The 23,579-nt window shown below is 34.5% G+C and overlaps 1 protein-coding gene across 5 annotated transcripts in view; it reads left to right on the top strand.

Annotated features, from left to right (window-relative positions):
• The first annotated feature begins 307 nt into the window (after positions 1–307).
• The window catches only part of LOC110376725 (potassium voltage-gated channel protein Shaw), an 82,946-nt gene continuing 59,674 nt past the window's right edge, over positions 308–23,579 (top strand). For all 5 annotated transcript variants that reach the window (XR_007511623.2, XR_007511624.2, XM_049846146.2 and 2 more), the window contains exon 1: positions 308–555. The gene's annotated coding sequence lies outside the window, so the exon portion shown is untranslated. The remainder of the gene's footprint in view (positions 556–23,579) is intronic.

Here is a 23,579-nt window from a genome sequence, read left to right as displayed (position 1 = left end):
TTATTGTCCCTAATCACTGGTGTGTCACAGCAATTTCACACTCGCCATTAGCATAAACACTTGAAAACTGTTTCCTATACAAACACATAGATATACTCAATTAAAATTCAAATGCATGTGGACATCGTTAGTGGAAGTGAGAAAGAAGACGTGCGAAGTCAGATCGCACCCTTTAATTTTGTCAAAACTAAATTTGAACCCTAAGGTGTAAGTAATAGGGTCTGTTTTCGACTGTTGTGTACAAAAGTTCAGTTCATTACAAAATGAAATGTAGGTATCGGGTGTAGGAACAACGACGCATGCGCGAATCAGGCAGTCAGACGTTAGTGTGTAGACAGCCGCGGTGAGAAACGCACGCCAGCGCCGCCTGTCGGCCGCATAGAAAACTAAACATGAAATTCGAAATTAAAGTGTACATAACATTGTGACAGCCTAGTGATAGTGTGGTGTGATTTTTTTCTTTTTAAGTGATTTTTTTTATTGTATAAAAATATATGAATTTTTGATGTGCGTTTGGCAGTGCCGCATAGAGCCCACAGAACCTCCTAAACACAGGTTCGTAAATTAAATTACTTTGTTGCGTGTTCAAACTCAGAAATTGTAATGTAATATTTTTAAGTAATACTTTGTTCTGACTGTGGAGTCACACTCAGCTACTATATTTACTAATAATAAAAATTTTGTCGCGTTTTTGTCACGATACAGTTAAATGTACCTATAATTTATTTTTATTGCGCTTTCATTGTAGATTGTTAAAAGAAAATAATTGGGTTCATTGAAATTTTATGATTGTAATAATTTTTATTACTTACTATAGAAAACGCATTAGACCTGTAGAATAAGTGACTTCAGTTTCATAAACGGATGATGACTTGTGTTTTATCAAGGACTTTTTAATGTGTAGAATTTATAATTCTCATCACTTTTGAAAGTATTTTTATTAACTGGTTGTACTTACGCATGCAGTAAAGCATTGGCATAGAGTTTTTCACTTCAAGTTAAAATAAAACTTATGAAAATCAATAAAAACCATACTAGGAAAATCTTCGTCGATATTTCATAATCGACTAAATCTCGTAAAAGCCGAAAAACTACGCTCAATAAAAGGTGTTATACATTCGTACCCAAATATATTTATAGGTATCAACGGACTATCAGCTTTAAGAGTCTTATTGAGCACCTGTGTCAGAACTACATAATAATTTAAAAAGCAATAATTCAACATCTGTAACAGTACCTATCGGTGTAGAATAAGCACTATACACATCATCATCCTCCGAGCCTTTTCCCAACTATGTTGGGGTCGGCTTCCAGTCTAACCGGATTCAGCTGAGTACCAGTGCTTTATCTGACCTCCTCAACCCAGGTACCCGGGCAACCCGATACCCCTTGGTTAGTTTGGTGTCAGACTTACTGACTTCTGACTACCCGTAATGACTGCCAAGGATGTTCAATGACAGCCGGGACCTACAGTTTAACGTGCCATCCGAAACACAGTCATTGGTGGCACTATACACATACATACATATTATAGTATCGATCTAAGGGGATGCTATATAAAGCTTGGGTCAGAATTAGATTCCAAAAATAGATTACAATATTCACTGAGTTGATTGACAAGTTCAAAGGAGATAATGCCTTGTCTAATTATGTCTCAAACTATCTATGACAGCTTGATACACCTTCTGTAACCAACTTTCTAAAAAGAAGGACATAGGTAGGTACTCAATTCGATCGGTATATAGGCATATTTTTTCTTTTGGGACAATATGCTCGCTTATTCCTTTTTCAATGACGAAACTGTTGATCTGGGGTGTAAAATTTTGTAGAGCTTTAAATTAAGAAGCCGCAAAATCTGGCAAATAGTCAAACTAAGTCTAACTATGTTTTAAAATTCATATTAAGAGTCATATACACACTGAGTTCAATTCGAAAAAATGACGATAAGACCAATACCAGCACTTTTAGGTGTATCAACGTTTGTCTATACATATAGGTACGATTCCACAAAAATAGCCAACAACATTTAAATGGTACTTCAACAACTAGGCCTTCTTCGCGTACTTTAAGATTCTCTGCAATACCCTACATAAAATGTACAACACACGCTGACACATCTGATTTCTGTCCAAAGAACATAGTAACACCATTTCACTCACAGCCATCCCTTTCTGTTTCAGAGTAGTGTTTGAAAGCCTTTGTGCCGCTTTCACAGTTGGTTTCATGATGTCATCAGAGAGATCTAGTCTTAAATGGACTTTCTGAGACTAGCAGACAGAACCATTTGTAATGGTCATTTGTGAAGGCAGATAATGAATCTCTGAGCAATTTCGTAGTTTTAATTACTATTGTTAAGGTACGAATGATAGATTTGGTGAAGTAATTGTTTTTGGTTTTGGAAGTATTGATTGCTAATTTAGTGGTTGTTATTGCTAAATAATGGTATAGAACAATCAAAAAGATAGAAAAAGAAAATAAGACAGCTAAAAGGCTAGAAACGATATTTCCAAAATCAAGTTTGTATCATTAGTCTCCTTGCCACAGCATAATAATACGGTTATCAACTACATCTCATGCATAGCCCGATAACATTATTGATAGGAGAATTATGAATATATATTTTACTTGTACATTAATAATGTAAAAACAGAAAATATAAAAACAGAAACAGAAAACTTTCAAACAATTCCTTGAAATGCCGAAATACTTTGCAAGAATTCAACAAACCTACTTTGCGTAAGAGGAAAAAGAAGCACTTACATTACCGAAGTCTATAGCATGCAGATAAAAAACCGGCCAAATGCGAGTCGGAATCGTACGTAATCTAAAAAGTAGCTGTTTTAATTCAAAGTTATTAGAATAAAGTTAAACCTGCATAAGTATAAGCGATGGCGTCAAAATATTGATGTCAAAAACGCTGCCAAGTTTCAGTTTACCGGAGCCAACAAAAGCTGAATACGAAATGCAGGTTCCAAATTTTTAACTTTAGTTGTCGTGAGCTGGTTCGGACAAGACAATTTTTATGATTTAAATCGACTGGAAAATCTGAGGTTCCGTTGCCAAGTCAAATATGAGCAATCTTAAAACGGCTCTGATTTATTTTTAAAATAAATCAATGCTGATTTTAGATTCCACGATCAATTTATGGAATTGTGGCGATTGGACCGTCAATTGATTTAAGGATGGCGTAAAGTGGTTTACTTTCTATTGGAGTGTAACGAACATAACAATTAAGAAACATAAAGACATAAAAATAACAACGAGAATATCATATAAATAGCGGATAAAGCATATGCCATAAATATGCCATTAATCTTAAAACATGATTTGGTCAGCAAACATTACGGAAAATGCTTTGTCATGTACGCCATACGTACGCCTTGGTTAACAAAATTATATTGGTAGTTGAAAATAAAAAAGTGAATTGGATCAAGGATTTAAAAAGTATTTAATAAACAAAAAAGTGGAAATTATACAATTATGTAACAATTCTGCAAATTGATACTTCATCACTCTATGGCGTGCCACAAGGAATAAACCTGGGTCCTATATTCATCTTCTATAATGTCGGTAAATATTCTTATACAGCTTTAATTAATAGAATAATTTGGTCTTACGGCCGCTTTCTGATGCTGACAGCCCATTAATCAACAAGTTACCTTCTGTGAAAATATTTTGTATGTTCCTTTGTCAAAAATAAGGTACAATTTGATATTGATTGTTCCACTCGCTATCATCAATCATTTATTTTGTGCTTTGTTTGTATTAATAGTATATTTTATATTTAATTTACTTTTATTAAAGTTTCTAATATTTATGATGCATTTCAGCTATCAATTAATTAACGAACATTCATATATAGATACCGTGCAAAAATAAGTTGATTTATATCTTTTAACTAAACACCTAAACATAAGGCGTAAATTTTTAATGTTCAAAAATAAATATATCCATCCAGGATATTCTCATCACACTTCTGTTTATCAAAAAGAAATTAAAACATCATCAGAAGATGAAGACCTGACACTAGACTAAACTTAGGCTCTCAGTAATAACTGAAAATATATGCCAAGGTGTAAAATGCTATATTTTGAGATGCGTCTGTTTAGGCTAGTGCCAATCATAATATAAGCGAGGAAAAGTTTTGGAATGAAGATGTTGACACAAATGTTTATAGACCACCTTTATTTGACTTTAAACACCCACTGATCATTTTGATACTTTATTTATTTCTTTTATCTTTTACAAACATTTGGTTTTACTTTTGTAAATTATATTTTTTGACCGCACTGATTTATAATTTTGATGGTATTCTCAGCTCGTCTAATTTTGATAAAAATAGGGTTGTTTGGGTAAATGCAGATAGGCTGTCGCTCCATCTAAAAAGCTGGTACTCAGATGCGTCCGGTTAGACTGGAAGCCGACCCCAACATAGTTGGGAAAAGGCTAGGCAGATGAGATGATAAGATGGGTACATGATCTTTTACTAAAATGTTTTAAATGGAAAGCATACCGTTGATGGAATAGTGAAACAGGCAGAAAGGAATAGATGAGTTTGGCATGTAATGGTCTCCCACCAACTCAAAATTGAAAATTCAAAAATAGGGGTGTTCAAGCCAATCAGAATTTCATCAACCATAACGTGGTAACCTAAATCCCAGATATCTAGCTACGTCACAGCACACAATGGGTTTCCATTCAACGTGATAGCTTTTATATTCTTGTTTGTTGGGCGTGCCGGGCTGTGTAAACTGTAGTGTAGCTAGATTGTGGCAAGTTTGCAAAACGAATAAATTAATGTGGGCTAAATTTGTTTTGTTTGTGGCGAACGAAAATACGGGTGATGGTCAAAGAATTTGGCAATTTTTCTATGGTCTTGCAAAGAAGTGATGAAAGTGTATCATCATCGAACGATTGGTTTATATAAATTTTGAGTCTTGAAAGGTTGTGTCAGAATTTTTTTTTTTGAAATTAAAGTAGAAACGAAAAGAAGGAGAAATAATATTTTTTTATTTAAGTAAAATCAGTCAATGGGTTAGAAAGTTGGTATTTAAGGAGCAATAGAAAAGCTCAATGGTCTGTAAATAATTTGTGTCTAGCTTATGACGCTTAATATTTCGGAAACAGGTCGCCAAAATATGTTTTTTTTACTTTATTATAAAATCAAACATATCCTTTAACTTCACATAAACACAACATCCATACCTGTTTGTCTTCAGTAGTTTGGTTGTAAAGTAATAAATAACTATGCAACTAACGGGCAGTAGGCAACAAATTGCAGTTTTCATCTGTATGTTAGTTTATTACGAATGTATGACCAACTCGGTGTTTTTGTTTTCTTTTCACTCTTATTTTAGCCTGTATATTTATAAAGCTGGACCAAGTTTGAGAACTGGTTTTCATGTGTTGTCTTTTGTTTTTGGTATGATCAGTTGTAAGGGATGAGGTGAACATATTTCAAATATGTTGTGTCTCTTAATATTTTAAAGCATTTTAAAGTCAGTTTTTCTTAGTTGCTATTCATTCATATTTATTAGAACTCACATTTGATAGAGCAGAATTTTTAAAAATATAAAGAAATTTTCAATCTCACAATTTATTTTAAACTAATTAAAAAAATAGTATAAAACATGATTTTCCTTCAACATTTACCGAACTAATTAATTAATTCAACCATTAAACTGTACCAAAGAACAAACAAGATTTTAATTGGCTGTGCCGCTATAAAAACATTAACGATTCGATTCAAAACTGCATTTACTATATTTCCGTAACCCGATTTAAAATCGATCAATTTACCACGCGCGGGAATTCAAAGCTATGGTTAAAATTAAACTGTTCCTACTAAATATGAAACATCAAGCTAATTTTATAACCGATTACTTTGATTTATTGGTTTATTTTGGCAGTTAACTCAACGAGGTACAGTCAATGTTATAAGTGTTTGTTTTGAATTGAAGGGGATTTTACAAATAGAACAATACTTATAAATAGATTTATTGAACTGCATACGTTACAATTTGAGTAGCTTGTGACTAGCATACGTCTGACAATCAGCTTTACAAAATGTATCGTAATGCCTGTTTATCTTGTCGCTCCTTTAATAAAAAACACTGGTGTACAGCTGCATCCAGTAAGACTGAAAACTGACCTTTACACAGCTAGAAGAAGGTAACATACATATGCAGATGATAAACAACAATCTAATGATTTTTATATTAGAACAACTGCTTTTCGGAACCCAATTTTATAGTCTACTTTTCAACATGTATGTATGTAGACATGTTACTAATATCCTGTAAAAGGTGAGCCATTTTCCCAATCATTCAGACATAAGGTAATATTTTCAATCAAATATGTTAAAGAATTAACGTCCCATTCAAAATTTCTTAAAGATTATTAACACTGTTACTCCTAAGTTGCTTCTACATACACATACAGACACCTATCTATTCACAAAACTCATCGTGTTCAATACCAACATAGGCTGATCTCCATAGATTTATATTACGGCATATTGGGTCCCACATAAAACCTATGTGTTCGCTATGTTCTATATGGTTATATGGCGTTGTCACGCGACCCTCTGATATACCTATTGATTCGCTTTTGTTTTTCTTTTATCACGATTTTACGTGGAACTAGTGATGCCTATCAGGGTCTGAATAGGTTTAAAGTACCTACAATATATTGTGTACTGGAATTTAGTAGGAATAATTACCCCTAATTAAATGCGCTATCGAGTGTGCTCATGGTAGAGTTTCAACATTTTTATTGCATTTTATCGTTTTTGTAATTACAGTTGTGAAGAGGTGTAATTACGAACGGATTTAAAAATACATATTGTTTTTTTTTTTTAAATATTGAAGACATCAGAAAATAATTTCTGAATCACGCGGCATGTAAAACGTTAGATAGATGCGTCAAAAGAATCTAACAAGCAGAAACCAAAAAACAGTACAGTACAAAAAACAAATACACTGAAGCGTTAACAGTACAACCCATTACTAAAATAGAAAAAGCCAACATTAAAAGAAATAAGTTTTCAATCTAAAGGGCGGGTACAAACGGAGCGGTCTCACGCAAGCAAATGTAGGTTGCGTACAAACGATAAGCATGCGACATTCAATCGGCATTCGACGGAGACATACTTCAGCCGACTTAAAAATTCTAAACTCTTTAGACACGCGTCTGCGCGCGCAGTCTGAACTCGACACACATTTCTGAAGGAGATAGTCAATGCATGAGAAATGTGTATTACTTATAGTTGTGAAAGAAGTCTTTATTATAACTTAGACTGGTTGTTTTTCGTGATTTGACTTGCATTATAGGGAACACACTATTTAATCATCTACATAATTACGTATGGAGTTTAAGAGAGACTGAATCATTTGTGATAGTTTCGGTGTTTCTTCTTCAGATAAGATACACTGACTTTATGCTGCATTTCAAATAAAAAAATGACTAATTTGCAAAAAAATATGTACCTATATTTGCAAAACATCATATCATTCAACTTCTTTTGTAACGGTAATTGTACATTATTTTAAACTACACTAAATCCATATGTGCAAAAAATAAATATCGTTTAGCAAAAAATCTTCTTGTACACTACACTCCAAAAAAACAGCATCAAATCTTAAACCCAACAGTAAAAAATTTACCTAATTTTTCTTATGAAAATTGCGGAGATTTTTGTATATCTTTATAGAGCAGTAAACTGTGGCTCAGGGTCGTTCGTATGCGGCTAAATAATTAGTTATTTGCGGTCCGTGCTTTTAAAAATAGATTAAGGCTGGTGGCACACTGGCGGCGAGGCGGGTTTGGTACAAAGCTTACTAAACGTCATTTGCACTTTGTTAAGTGCCTATTTTAAAAAAAATTGTTAATGGGATGTTAGCTTTTTTAACACGCTTATACATATTAGCTTCACTTGTAACTATGTATGTTAGAACATCTTGGAATCTATATTTGACCCACTTCCCGGTCTTCGATTCCGATCTGATCTCTGAGATCTGATGACAAAAAGCGTGTCTTTTCGTTTTTTTTTTTTTTAATATTTCTTTTTTAAATTTGTTAATGGGCTGTTACCTTTTTAGTGTAAGAATTTGGTTGTGAAAAGCATGCTATTGTTTTTAAACATTTTCAAAGCAAATTATGGCAGTTCAACGAAGTAGTTTAATCAAATTCATGTAATAAGATTAAACAACGTTTAACAATATTAATTCTAAATTCAAATATAAGTCGCAAAAATAGATTTTGCTACCATAACAGATTTAGATTTCAACTAATTCTGTTTACACTTGAATTCAAAGGCCCTGCGAAATATCTCTGAAGCTCACCTGTTAAAACTGTACCTTGTCTGTCCGTCAGTCAATCAGTCAGTCACTCGTATAACTTCACAGCTATAAAGATGAACGCTTCGTTTCAGCGTATTTTGACCTTTATAAAGTGTAAATGTTTTTTCTTTTCAAAATTGTAGATTTCTGGATAGTGTTATTGCAGTAGAAATAATGTTTCTTTTATGTATTTTTATTAATGTTTACTTAAGATTTTGTTTCTTGAAGATTTTGAACGCGATCTGAGGTTATGAGATAGGATGTGTTATACGATCGATGCTAAGAGAAGTCTTTGATACTCAAACGTTATTTACATTAAAAAATAAATACCAAGAAGTCTTAGGAAATTTAAAAAAAGACTATATACACGAACAAACGTAAAAAAAACATACAAATATGCGAATTGTACCTCTTTCTTTTTTGGTTAGTTAAAATACTATCAAAGAGTTTATTGAAAACCGTAACTATATTACGTCATTTGTAGTTTAAGTTGAAAGTCTACCCCAATTTCAAAGAATGCTTTTGGCATAATTTAGTTCAATTTATTAGATTGTCGAACATTGTGGTTAAGCAAATCGAATGACACTCGATTTGCTTAAATCATTCTGAACTTTTATTCAGATAACATAACGATGGTGGTATGTACTTTGAAAAATATCGTAAGGGAAGGGAAGATGGACAGATTATTTGAACTCTTATATTTCATTCCACATAGTGATATAGCTCAAAGTGTATTGTCTACCCACTACGCAAGTCATCAACGAGGTTATTGACCAGCGCCAATCTCAAAAATACCAACATAGGTGAAGACTATTTTTATGCTGGGTTCACTGATAAAGACTAGCCATTTGCGAATAGCGTGGCATTAGATTATGGTTAAAGGAATGAAGTGACTACACTATGATATATTGTAAAACATTCCACCATATTTTAAAATGTTTTCAGAGTAATAAAACTATGTCATTTTTTTACATAAGTTAAACAGCAGTGTAGCAAAAATTAACAACTAACCTATGAACTTTAAAAAAAATACAACATACACACGAGAAAGTTTTGTAGTTTTAAACACAATACACCAATCAATAAAAATCAATTGACACTATTTCAGCCTTATCACCATGCAAAAATTTCACAGTAGCTCAAAATTCATATCACTCAGTCCAAAAACTAATAAACCCAAGCCGAAAAGATTGATCCACGTATTCTTTCAGGCATGCATCAGTTTTCATTCACCTTTGACATTCGGAAGCTTTTAGCAGTACATTTTAGTAGACAAAGGAGATTGTGTTTTATTTTGAGCTGGTTTTAGTCTCAAATTGTTTGTCTACCTGAGTTTGAAAACTCATTTTGGGTACCTACGGGAAAGTTTCTCATACTACATAGGTATATACAAAATAGATATAGCGTTAACGATAAGAAGGATCTCTTGGCTAATTACTTAACAGCTCAGATTTAGATTTCCATAAAATAATAAATAAGCATAGATTCTTGTCTTTCAATAGGTGCACATTTTGAAGAGTCATAGAGTACATTAGACATTGCAACCAGTGACAGGTTATTTTGAACCATATTTCATAGAGCAAAAGGTTGAGATCTATTAGATTACTCTAGTATCCAAATTAAGAAAAAAGAATAACTAACTAATTGCAATTCCCAAACCTTACATCGTGGTATCATAAAAAAAATCGGCAAAAAAAAACAAAACTAACACTCTTCCCTACCAACCACGTTAGTTTACACAGAGTAGGTAAATATTTGTGTAACGGTATTATAAGATTACATGTGTAGGCCAGCCGCAAATTACAGCTAAGATTTTTATGACCTTGGTTAGATATGTAACCACGTGTAATTTATTTTATGTTAGGGTAAACAAAAATCAGTAATCCTAATCGAATAGTAGTCAAAACTCCATGGTGCATTTGGATTAACTTCTGCGAACGGTTTGAGAATTCCGCATAAAAAGTAAATTATATAACCTTTCTCAAAAAGTGGGCCATCCAACATCACACATTCTTTCGATTAGCACGTTTAAGCACAAACTAACAATCTCTTCAGCTTTATATTAATTTAGATTGTTATACACACCCAGCAAAAAAAATGCTCTGACAATTTACTGAACCACAAAAATGACCAGAAAATGAAAAACCAGCCATTCTAGCACCAGTTCACAGTAATAGGAACTCGTTTTAATGAGAAACATCTCATGTTACCACCATGTACGGTTTAAATTAATTTCAGCTTGCACTTTTATTAAAACGCACTCCGTCCGCTAACTGTTAATCTGACCGTAGTTGTAATATTGCACTGTTGCAATATTTTACACATATATGTATATACTGGCTCTATTTATCTGCTAGCCGGTGGCTATGTAACAGCCTTTTTTTAACTACGTCAAAAATCACTCGTTTGGCACTGTTGATCTGTGGATGGGTCACCATCTTGTCATAAAGAGTTCCTCCATGTTTCGGACCGCACTTTTTCGTTGGTCTCAGCTATCATTTGTTTTGAGGAAGGTGATGAGCATGAATATATGACGGATGGATTATGTGAACGTCGAAACGGCTAGAAAGAATGTTACTTGTGAGATGACGTCAGACAGAAGAGTATGGGAGAAGAAAACATGCTCCGCCGACCCCGAATGTAAAAATGGGATAAGGGCAGGAGGATAGTGATGCGGTTTTTAGTCGTAGTCAGAAGCCAGAAAGTCTCTCCTACATTTTCTACAAATACTGAGTATTTTATTCATTGACTTCTAAACTATTTTCTTACTACTATATCACCTTAAAGAGATAGGTAACAGACACTGTCTGTGCGGGCCATTAAATATTCGTTAGTACCACATTATTCGCTTACGAACACAAGATATTTTGAGATACCTAGGCGTTTGATGTTCACCTAGGTTTGGTATACTAATGGCAGTTACTTCATGTATTCTTGTTTGTCCTCTTGACCTTGTTAATTGGACCAACAGGTAAAATTCATTTTATTATTTTTCAGTCTCTTCAACCTCGTTAAGTTTTTAAAGTCAATCTTCATTCATCATCAAAACGTAGGACCCCAATGAGTAGCCAAACACGTTCCCGTTTTGGGAACTAATTTTAAAATGAGGCTCCTTAAAGGAACCAGCGTCAATTTCTTGACTTTAAATAGTAACATCATCACTAAATAAAAAAAGGTAAGAGAAAAAATAATAAGTAAGCATTTTTTTACTTTTCCTTAGCTAATAGCCCTCGCCAGTGAAGCATTAAAATATTATATTATATATCCCCTAATTTTAACTCTGTATTTACACAGCCAATCCTTAGGGGGATGGGGGATTGGGGATGAAAAACGCCGCTCAAATTATACACACTTCTTAGGCATTATCCCCCGAGTCTCAGGGGGATTAGAGGAACGCCGACGTGTATAGATTTTACACACAGTTTTCATATTATTGACTCCTGTATTCTTTTTGTGGTTTCATATATGTTATGATGGCGTGGGAGACAGGTTTATCTTGAAAACTGCAACTGTTTTAAATGCCAGATTCTACAAATAAATATGTGTACCTATGTGAACCATTTTATTTTCAGTGGTATAAAATATAGTTTTGTGCATAGGTACTATAAATTATCCCAAGTCAAAAGTAGGTTTCTATTATCTACCTATAAGTAAAGTAAAATTAGTTGTGTTCCCGCATTTACAAGAAGTATAAATTGCTTGATTCATCTCAACTTTTGTACCTAAAGACAATAATAACAGATTACCTCACCTTCTAGAATAAATCGTCCAATAAAGATTTAACAACTTTAATTAACTAAAGATAGACAAAATAGTTTCCTTTTCTAATAAATCGTACGAGAGGTAACTCACTCCAACCAATTTTGAACTTTACAACCTTAGCTTAGGGTTGAATTTTCGTAGTGATCACTCGAGTTGTCTGGGAAAGATGGATGGTCTAACAAAAAAGATTTTTTTCTCGTTTAGTGTAGTTTCGGAGTAATATCGCCAAACAATATCGGCTAGATATTGTTTTATGAAGTTACGGCTTGACGTGAAATTCGATATTGTTTTGTTTCAGTTTTCTCCAAATCTTTTCTAGGCTTTTGGGTTTTATGGGCAAAATTGTTTTGATTTGGATACGGTTGATTGTAAGTCGTAAATTGGAGGGATCTTCAACGCTTTTTATGGGCCTTTTTATCAATAACGCGTAAAATGGGGCTACTATTTTTAATAATCAAACAATCTTTTAACGAAAGGCATCAGTGAATTGGACGATTATGTGGATTATAATGTCCTTAATTTGGTTAATCACAGAAAAAAAACTGAACATTAAACAATGTTCAGGCGGCCTAAAAGCTTACAAAAAACAAGGAAAACTCAACTGAATTACCTACCATTACAGTCAGTTTTATTCGCAAGAACAACACATCGTACTAAAATCATAATTTCATTGGGAAAATGAGAAAATGTTTTCATAGAAAAGTGCTCAACGTTCAAGTAAAATCAGGAAGAAAAGGAGTGTATTTTCTGGAAATTACATTTTCTCCAGATTTCTGAGAAAGTGTTACTCTTTTATTCAGAAATGTAATTTTCGGAAACATTGTTCATATTTTTTTCTTGAAGGTGCTTAAAGAGCTGCGAAAGTAAAAATCAGCTTTAACGTTTGCTGTTTTACTTACGTACATCATACCTATTTGACTTTTTCACATCGATAGATATTTTCGTTAAATGAATTCAATGAAGTCTTACAGTTATGTACCTATACTTGTATGTAATGGAGCTACTGATGCATACATTCAGCCTGTTTAAAGGGGTCTACACACCAAAGCCGCTGACCCGGCGGCACAGCCCGGCGGCACGACAGCCGCGGCATGTGGTGTTCTAGTTATTGTCAAATACTCTATGAAAGCCGGCGGCATGATTGTACAAAATACGGCCGGCGGGTTGGGCCGCCGGGCTGTGCCGCCGGCATCAGCGGCTTTGGTGTGTAGACACCTTGATATAAACCGTGAAATGAAAAGGATTCTTCCTGCAACTCGTCACAAATCTGCAACTATTTCCTTAGCTTATTAATAAGTTCAACCATACCAAAACAAATTAGCAAACCACCAAGACTATTTTCAGCATTATTAACCCCAAAACTTTTATAATGGATGTCCAGAATACCACTTCAGCATAATTTGCTGACCGAAGAGCCATCTATCAACCACTATTGTAATTTACATACAATAGCTCGCCCCGGCTTCGCGTGACAGATTTGCCCTAATGCATCAGACAGCGTAAACATATTACTCAATCAATTAGAACACTGAATAAACAATTGGATAGTAGACTATTGGTTTCTGGAGGACTAATTAGCAGCTAGTTTGAGATGGCAGTGATGCTATTTTGATATCTAAATTAGAATATCTGTACCCGAGACTTGCGAAATGTAATTACAAATGCAAAAGTAAATAAGTAATAGTAAATGCCTGTTTGTCACGTTGTGACGCCGAATCTCTTAAACGAATCTAAAATTTTAATATAGCCTAGGTCCTAAGAAAAGACAAGGTACTTTTTAGCCGGGTGCGGAAAGTATGTATCGCGCAACAGCTAGTTATGTATAATCATATCAGGGCTCATAATCAAAGAAAAAGACAATAAAAATAACACAAATTCTAACCCCAGAACAAAACACAAGCACTCATAAAAAGCAATGAATATAAAAACAAAAGATAACGCACATATTCTCAAAACAAAAGCCATAGATCACCTTCCTTAAGTCTATCTGATGGTGAACGTTCAAACATTAATAACGCGATATGAGGCCATATTGAGGGTAATACGAAAAAGATTATCGCTTCACGCCAGACCGTCTGATACTTACATCGAATAGGTCGAGAGCCAGCGACCGCCAAACCTACCTGTTATAAACCTGTTATAAAGGCTGAAACTTTGTGTGTGTATTCATCTACCTTACTGTGGGCATGAGCGATAGACTGCTACGAAGTTTGACTGACGGTGGCGTTTGACAAAAAAAAATACATTACTTAACTCAATATTATTTTTTGACAACCGTATCCTCTCTTAGTGTCTAAACACACTATGCCGAGGATACGCGACGGAAGTTCGGCATGATTACGCCTGCAATGCTATTTGAATTACTGGCGACACATTATGCCGAAATTACGTTGCGTTATAGCGTACAGCCGAACTTCAGTCGGGCGTAAGTTCAGCGGAAATTCGGCGGCAACGTATTCTGTAGAAAACACATTATACGCGACCGAAGTTCGGTTCGACTGTCGACGGAGATCGGGAGCGGCGAGCAGCGGGAGGCATGCCCCCACCCGCGCCACGCGTAAATTGCGCAACTGAACTTCTGCCGCGTAAATTCGGCACTTATGGTGTGTCGTATCAGGCAATTACGTTGGAATGTAAAATCAGCCGCGGAACTTCGGTCGCGTACGTTCGGCATAGTGTGTTTAGACACTAATTTTAAAGATTCTATCAATACAGACCACTTTTTCTATGACAGCGATTATTCATTTCATAGAAAAGATATGAGCTAACCTGTAAACATACTTTGATGCCTTATCTCTCTCTCTTGTTCGAAATCAACGATTGCTGCCATATAAAAAGTGGTGGTCCTTATTATTATTATCTTAAATGTAGAATAAACTTTAATATAGAGTTTTAGGTAGATGAACACACAAAGTTTCAGTCTTTATAAAATGACATAGGTCTGGCGTTCGCTGGCTCTTTGGCTATAATGCTATTGACGATGAGAGCAACTTGGATAGATTCGACGATAATAGTATGATCCCCTTTGCTGCGAAAGTATTCAAGGATAGAGATCATGTTTATAGGATTTTGTAGTTAACATAATAGAAGGGTGGCGTTGAAGATTTTCTTCTTAAAGCTCATGGGAACAAAATGCTGATTTTGTAGTGTTAGTTTCAGTATGTGCAAAATCCCACCCAAAACAAAAATGTGAAAGACTGCCAAGTTCGATAATATGGGAATGCTTCGCTTATAAAAGAAGTGAGATCTGAATAAGTACCAAGTTCCATAAACATACCTCAGTTAAAAATAGTTACTTTTTAATGATGTTACTTGGCAAGTTTTCACACACCTTGTTATAAACCTACTAAACGCAATGAATCAAGTATTTAATTTTCTATTAAAACTTGCCAAGTAACATTATTAAAAAGTAACTATTTTTAACTGGGGTATGTTTATGGAACTTGGTACTTATTCAGATCTCACTTCTTTTATAAGCGAAGCATTCCCATATTATCGAACTTGGCAATCTTTCACATTTTTGTTTTGGGTGGGATTTCATTTATTTTTGTAAGGTTGTTTATTTTATTTTTTACTTATGATTAAGTTAGTTAAGGAAATGTCTCATTTATACTATCTTTCAGATTTTTGAAAATGCACTATGCTTCTTACAAAGCAATGAACTAGATTAACTAAATGGACTAGATTTACCAACTGACTGACATGACATGTTATCATACATTATGTTCGTGGATCAAAGTTACACATTCGTTATTTTCGAAAGTGATTCACACGTGGCCGTTTCCAGATTTTTACTTTACTTTGGCTAAATACAAACCTTAGTAACGAATTTCAGATCGTTACGAGTATTCGAAGATATATTATATAAATATATATAAAAGTTCGTTTTAGTTCCTTAGGGGTATAAATTTACACCGGGTATAAATTTTGAAACCGACTCACACTTGGCCATTTTCAGATTTTTCCCTTTACCTTGACATAAAGACCTACCTCCATGCCAAATTTCAAGTCAATACGACCATTGGAAGTGGTCTAGGTTTTTGATGAGTGAGTCAGTGAATCAGTCAGTCAGTGAGTGTATAGAAAAAATAGCGATTTTCTGACGTCAATATCTCAAGACCTACAATAGGTATATTAATGAAATTTTGTATTTTAGATAAGTGAGGGGGTCTCAACAGATACTAGAAATTTGATATGCGTAAATAAAATAGATTTTGAGTTACAGGGGGGTCGAATTTGGCCCGAAATGGTTCGTGTAATATAACCCACGGCCGGTGTGTCGCTTTTTTTGCTCGAACTTGGCGGACACACTGCCGTGTGTCTAGATAGTTTCGAAGTCTGTATCACTTTCCATTTAGAATTTTCTTATTTATTTGGAACTTTAAACCTTATACCCTTTGTTATAAACTTTACTGATCTACAATCTATCTATTATATTTTTTTCTCTGTAGAAAGTTTAAGAATATTATCAGTAATTATCCAAGCATCATTTACTTCATAATTTATATCTTTCCTATTTAAAGCTCTATTCCATTTTCTTTTACCATACAAGATAAGCTTACATAAAGACGGTGGTTCTTTGCAAGAGTACGATTGCTACTGAAGCAGCAACTCAGGTTATGTTCGAGAAACCTTGTCGTCTCTTGGAGCTAAAATTCCGACGACCGAACTAGTAAAGATTGGAATACTAATGGTGTAGAGCTACGTTTTGGTTTCCAGTCGCTTCGAGATGCATAATGCATTCAAGCAAGGAACCAAGTGCTAAAATTTCCAATATCGATTTTCGAACATTTTCTTCCAGTTAACTTTCAAAAAATACATCGGATTTGTTGACTAACGATCAAATGGTTTCACAATGATTTCCAAGCAGCAGTAAAAACTGAAATATTAAAACGACAGCGAAAAATAACAAGGAATAAGCGAATTGAATATTAAATTTCCAATTACGGATTCGCACAACAGCCAACAAAGAAATTCTTATATCGGATGCCGTTTCAGGACATAATGGAGTATTTTAAAAGAGAATCAATTAAGGGATGTTAAAATGTACTTACGGATCTCTTTGATGGTATTTTATGGTTTTCCTGTTAGATTAAAAGGTTCACTGTTAACGCTTTAAAAAGAGGAATTAACGAGAAGATAAGCGGGATTTTGAAAAATTTCATGCTCTGTATGTTTAGCTCAGCCGAGTTATGTAAGAGGCTATAAGAAAGAACAATATGATTATGGAATCAAAAAACTTATAAATAATGGATCTAATGAATTACTAACTCAACAATAGCTATAATAACTACGAAAAGGCTAAGCAGGGAAGAAATTTTATTTTGGAAATGTTTTTTTACTGGGTGAGAAACATCAGGGATATACAACAAATTTCTACTTCTTGGTTATTCAATATTGATTGCTGCACATGATTTACAGCTATGAATATTTTTTCCTACAGAGAATAAAATTTATAGCCGATTCTTACTTTTATGATGACATTTAGGTTATCACTAACCCAGATAGTGCGTAACAATGAAAGGATAGATTAGATATAGCTGTGTAAGTGTTTTGACCTATACAACATTCCTTAATTGATTTTATAAATATCAATGGAGCATAAGCTCTGCACTTGTGTTTTATGCTCTGATAAAAATAACCTCGAGTACTTTGCGGAACTTTGATGGCATTATTTATAATTATAAAGAACATAGACATAATTAGATATATTTTTATAAGAAATTGTGCATTTATAATGAAATATTATGTTGTATTTGTTTGAATGAAATGTAATGAAATCTTTATTTCAACCAACCAACGTAAAAAAATGTACCAAACCTAAGCTCTACTACTAACAATTTCTCAAGCACTTAAAAGCTTATGATGATACCATTCAACAATGTTAATAACATTGACAATGAGAAACATACTGACGATCGAAACATTTATGATTTCGATAACCTGTCTACACCAGACAGTTTTATAATTGACAGTATTAACTAAGACATTGTTAATTCATGTTCTATTGAGCCAACAGTTGTCGAAGCCTTGGTAAACGCCCAAACCCACTTATGATTCCCATGGGATACTTGGGCAGATCCGACTCGTAATTAGAAACCGCAGGAGAGATATATCCAATATATTGTGTAATTAATCTTACGAAGGTTTACGCAAACAAAATGAGATTTACTGCGGCTCTTGGGAAGGAAACGTTTTAGGATTATTCACCAATATTTGTATTGAATACAATATTTTATTGATAGGAAAAGGCTCGGGAGATGATGATGAGTTATCAATAGTCTTTCCAACATATTTGCAAGCTATAGTATCTTGTCTGTCTGTATGACAAATCAGTAAGGATGGTATGCATTTTAAATATAATAAGTCCACCGTGTTTCTTCTGGCACCTTTTGTAGCTAGCAGCCTCAACGATGAATTTAGTAAAACTTTTTGAAAAAAAAAAAATGGTTTTGACACAGATATGAACTATAACTTTTCATAACATCAAAAGCTACAAAAGCAGAAAATACTAAAACGTTACAAAAGTAAAAACAGACACTGAAAACTTATTTAATATCCTTCACAAAACTGAAATTCAAAAAGCAGTCACGCATAAAGAAACTAAAATTTTAACCGACGGTAATGTAGTAGAGTTCATTAATACAGTCAGACAGACAGTCGGACATGATCAAAGGGAAGCTGAAGGATAAGTTGAACATATTTACAAGTTGAAAGGGAACAGTAAGCTACCTGTCACGGAGAAGTATGTTGAGCAAGAGTTACCCGCATTTGAGGAGGATTAAGGATTTAGACAAAGCGTCGGGTTGAAAATGTGGATTTTGAATTGTGATATTTTGTTGTTTTCTCTTAGAGGTAAAGGTTTTTTGGGAGGAAAAGGATTGGTGATGAAAAGGTCATTGTAATGTTTTAGGGATGCTTTTTGTGTCTTCGATTTCATACTTACTTACCTCTATGTACAGATTGATTCTTTGGTTTTTAATCTCTCCAACGGTTCCTTATTAGCCTTCATGTTGTACATCGTTTTTTATATCTGTAACTTCAGCATTAGATATTTGTTTTTCTTTGTTTTTACCTAAGCCAAAACATTTACGACCTAGATCCAATAAACGTGTTACCCACAATTCAACAACAAAAGGTTATAATGAATTAGCCGTTACTTTGTCACTGTCAGACGCAGATTGTGTTGACGGAGTACACATTAAGCCGGTTCACACTGCGAGTGCGTCTAAAACAACGCTCTAAATTAAACCACATGTTGTAGACATGGGTTTGTTGGGCCATGAGAAGAGCGGTGTGGAGCTTGCACTGCTGATTTATTATGTCTGAGAGTACACTCTACAAACTTTTAGTCGACCGATAGTCTGTTTGGGCTCATAAATCTGTATGAAGGTGAATAGTAGTACGCAACGTAGGCAAAAAGTGAGTGAAGGATTTTTTTTGTACCGATCTATACCAATTCTTAGGACTGTCTTCCTCATTTACGACGTGCGATCTCAAAAATGGAAACACGGATAGATTTTTTTCGTCAATATTTCCCCGACGCCGACGCACAGTGGATCCAAATTGAAAAATAGTGGACATAGGCAACAAAGTTCCAATATCGATTCCATATTTTTTTATGTGATTCTTCATGATATTCCAAACAACTTTTACTCTTGTAAAATTTCTTCTAAAGTTGATCGTTTGTCTGAAAAAAAATAAATTAGATTTTTTTGTATGGAGCGAATCACGTTTATTTTTTTTTCTTCAATTGTACGAATATGTTAGGTCTGTGGCGTGAGTATATGATACCTAGGGTCATTCTCTATCCAAGAAAAAATATATCAGCGGCGGCCATCTGCAGCCGCGCGAGTAATCATTCGGTAAAAAAATAATATTTTCTATGACATTTTTTGCCTTTTAAGATCAATTCAAAGTATATTTTCTGTCTCACTTGGCTGTTTTCACCTTATTTTTGGATAAATATATAGTTTTAATGGCACATAGGTACTCACAACTAGTAATTCTAGCAGAGGTTTTGTTGTTATTGCATGTTATCGGTGGCACCTGCATTGTGATTGATGACTCATTTGTTTGTGCTCTCGTCTAAGCGCATAACTAATTAGTCATCGAAAAATGCTCGTCTCTGATTGGCTGTATTTTTTTTACTACCTGCTAGTCATGTTAATATGTTCACTACTTGAGTAATTAACACTGACTATAAATACAAAGACATTTATTATGTCCCTCTAGTTTCGCTCTTGTCGCTTATTTGTGAACACGGTGAAATACTTTTATTTGAATATTTACGTTAGAACTATGGCTGGATTTTGTACCAACCTAGATCTTTTTGTGAAATTAAGAAGTGGTGGTGATCTGAAAAATTATATGTTTCTATATCCTACTATAATATTATAAACGCGAAAGTTTGTATGTATGGATGTATGGATGTTTGTTACTCTTTCACGCAAAAACTATTGAATGGATTTTAATGAAACTGTACAATAATATAGCTTATACATCAGAATAACACATAGGCTACAATTTGTAAACATATTGTTCGAAATACTAAACCTGCGCAGACGAAGTCGCGGGCACCAGCTAGTTAAAGTATAATTTCTGTTTTGAATACCACAGTTTCTGAAGAAGACAAAAACCTAATCAAGGAGTTTTGTCGGCTTTTTTGTGTAAGTCTAAATAAAAAGTGGATAGAGTCAAGTAGAAGTCAAAAAACTTTTATGAATCGTATAAATAATCGCAATTGGTTGGAAAAAAATATCAACTGGCCTGTTTGTGACAGTGTTGACCTGAGAAGTTAGTTGGGCTTTTCGGACGCAGACTTATCTGAGCCAGTGGATGTGAATTCCCATGTTCCTAACCTTGCGGTATGTACTACGGAAGCGGGAACATCTACAGAAAAGGAGCACAGAAAACCGTTCAAAGACTTAAGTAATAAGCAAAAAAAGACGTTCTACTTCCATAGTAGAAGAAAATTCAGAGGAAGAGTTGCAGCACTGGTACTTAACAAAATTGAAAGACAACGGCAAAACTAATCTGGCAAAAGTAGTCGAATACCTTTCCAGTAATCCAGAAACGTTATCCCAAGTACACGAGCGACTATTCAAAAAGCAGAGCCTAAGTACCGTCTCTGAAGATAAGTGCTTAGCTCTTTATACCTCACTTGCGCTCTCGAGATGGAAGTACTTACTTAAGACTTCAGAAACGTCAGAGAGAGACAAACTCGGAAAACGGACAGAACAGCAACAAACGAAGACATCCTCCCATGGACTTCTAATAAGCTCTGATCCCCACATATCCGACATAAGGCCTAAAATAACGAAACAGGTTCATGCTGAGTGGTTGCCTGAAGCAATTCAGTTGTTAGAGACTACCGAGCCTCCCTGTGATAGCAAGATTATGGGGGAAGAAGAATGCCTCATAGCAGAGTCCGAAAATTTGCCGGACCTACTTCTGGAATAAGAAATAAAGTGATCCGGCTCTGGACTGTTCCCACAAAAGCCCATCAGGGCTGGTATGACAAATAGCCCCTTTCAGGGCTACAATAATTTCACAATGTTCTTTCGATCATACGTACGATAACTTATACTATACTTTACATACCCTTGATTATGTGATAATATTATTATATGATAATGATTATCAACGTCTTGTCCATAAAAAATCAAACTATTTCACCTATATTTGACAAATAATATTTATTTAACAGGTAGTAAAAAAATTACAGCCAATCAGAGACGAGCATTTTTCGATGACTATGAATTAGTTATGCGCTTAGACGAGCGCACAAACAAATGAATCATCAATCACAATGCAGGTGCCACCGATAACATGCAATAATAACAAAACCTCTGCTAGAATTACTAGTTGTGAGTACCTATGTGCCATTAAAACTATATATTTATCCAAAAATAAGGTGAAAACAGCCAAGTGAGACAGAAAATATACTTTGAATTGATCTTAAAAGGCAAAAAATGTCATAGAAAATATTATTTTTTTACCGAATGATTACTCGCGCGGCTGCAGATGGCCGCCGCTGATATATTTTTTCTTGGATAGAGAATGACCCTAGGTATCATATACTCACGCCACAGACCTAACATATTCGTACAATTGAAGAAAAAAAAATAAACGTGATTCGCTCCATACAAAAAAATCTAATTTATTTTTTTTCAGACAAACGATCAACTTTAGAAGACATTTCACAAGAGTAAAAGTTGTTTGGAATATCATGAAGAATCACATAAAAAAATATGGAATCGATATTGGAACTTTGTTGCCTATGTCCACTATTTTTCAATTTGGATCCACTGTGCGACGGTTAAATGGACAAACGATTCAGAAAGAACAAAAAGTACACTTGAAAAGCCAGTAACACGAAACCAGCGAACACGCATTACCAGCTAATTTTTACACTAAAATAGCAGCAATTTCCGTTTGTCCGAGTAAACTAATGCAAAACCAATTAGGTAGCCAAATCAACTGCGTCCGAATACACTTACTTAATTAAACCGCATGTGACCACCACTGTCATAGTCGAGCTGTAGTTATAGCTGAAATATAGCACTGTTCGTCTGTCTGTCTTGTTGAAATTGAAATGAGACTGCTGCAGACTGTTACCATCATCTTTTTGTTTGTTTGTAGTTGCTTATAACCTAACAACAATGCCAGCTAGAAGGATTTGAGAATATTCGGGCACTAAAGCTTGTTAGGACAATATGCCTGTAACTCGAAGGCGAATTGCAAATTGCTTGCCGCTTGCATCTTGCGTAGCAATTATCAAAACTGTAGATATCTACGCCTCGGCAGCATCACATAAGGACAGCGTGAAGACTTATTAGTATTTTATTTGTGGTGTTTTTATCCACATGGACTCTTCAATCCTATCAGCATGGACACAGTTTTGATTGCTTAATTTATAACGTTTACAAAGCGTGAGGTCTACGATAGATCAGCAATAAAAAAGAAGAATAAACTCAAACCCTTAATACTTGGCTACACTACCGACGGTTGTTCGTAGTATGAACTGTTGTCACCCTACTCTAGGTGCATAGATTAAACCGCACGGACAATGAACTAGCTTTGTATTCGCCTTTATTGGTAGCCATACTAGAACGCTTCAAGTTTGATTTAAAGGCTAAGAGAGAATTGGTAGAACACGGCACGTGTAAGACAGGACTGCGTATAAAGTATGGCGATCATAATTATTTGTAGGAAAACATTCCTTATTAACTAGACTAACTAGACTTTTTCGTAAAGTGAACATTCAAAAATTGTTAGGTACTGATTGCTTGCAGATTTATGTAAGCCTAAAAAAGGGTCAAGACATACCCAATAAAAGTTGTGTTTTACTTCTAGGTTATATTCTATTCCAAAACATAAAATCTACTAGACTACAAAAGACATCGCCGAACCATTCTATAAATTTTCCGAGGCGTGTCCTAAATTATCTTTTAAAATTCCAAGGAACCTTAGAAA

The sequence above is a fragment of the Helicoverpa armigera genome, chromosome 18 (genome assembly GCF_030705265.1).
Source record: "Helicoverpa armigera isolate CAAS_96S chromosome 18, ASM3070526v1, whole genome shotgun sequence".
NCBI classification, from domain to species: Eukaryota; Metazoa; Arthropoda; class Insecta; order Lepidoptera; family Noctuidae; genus Helicoverpa; species Helicoverpa armigera.
This window is presented reverse-complemented; position numbering and strand designations above follow the sequence as displayed.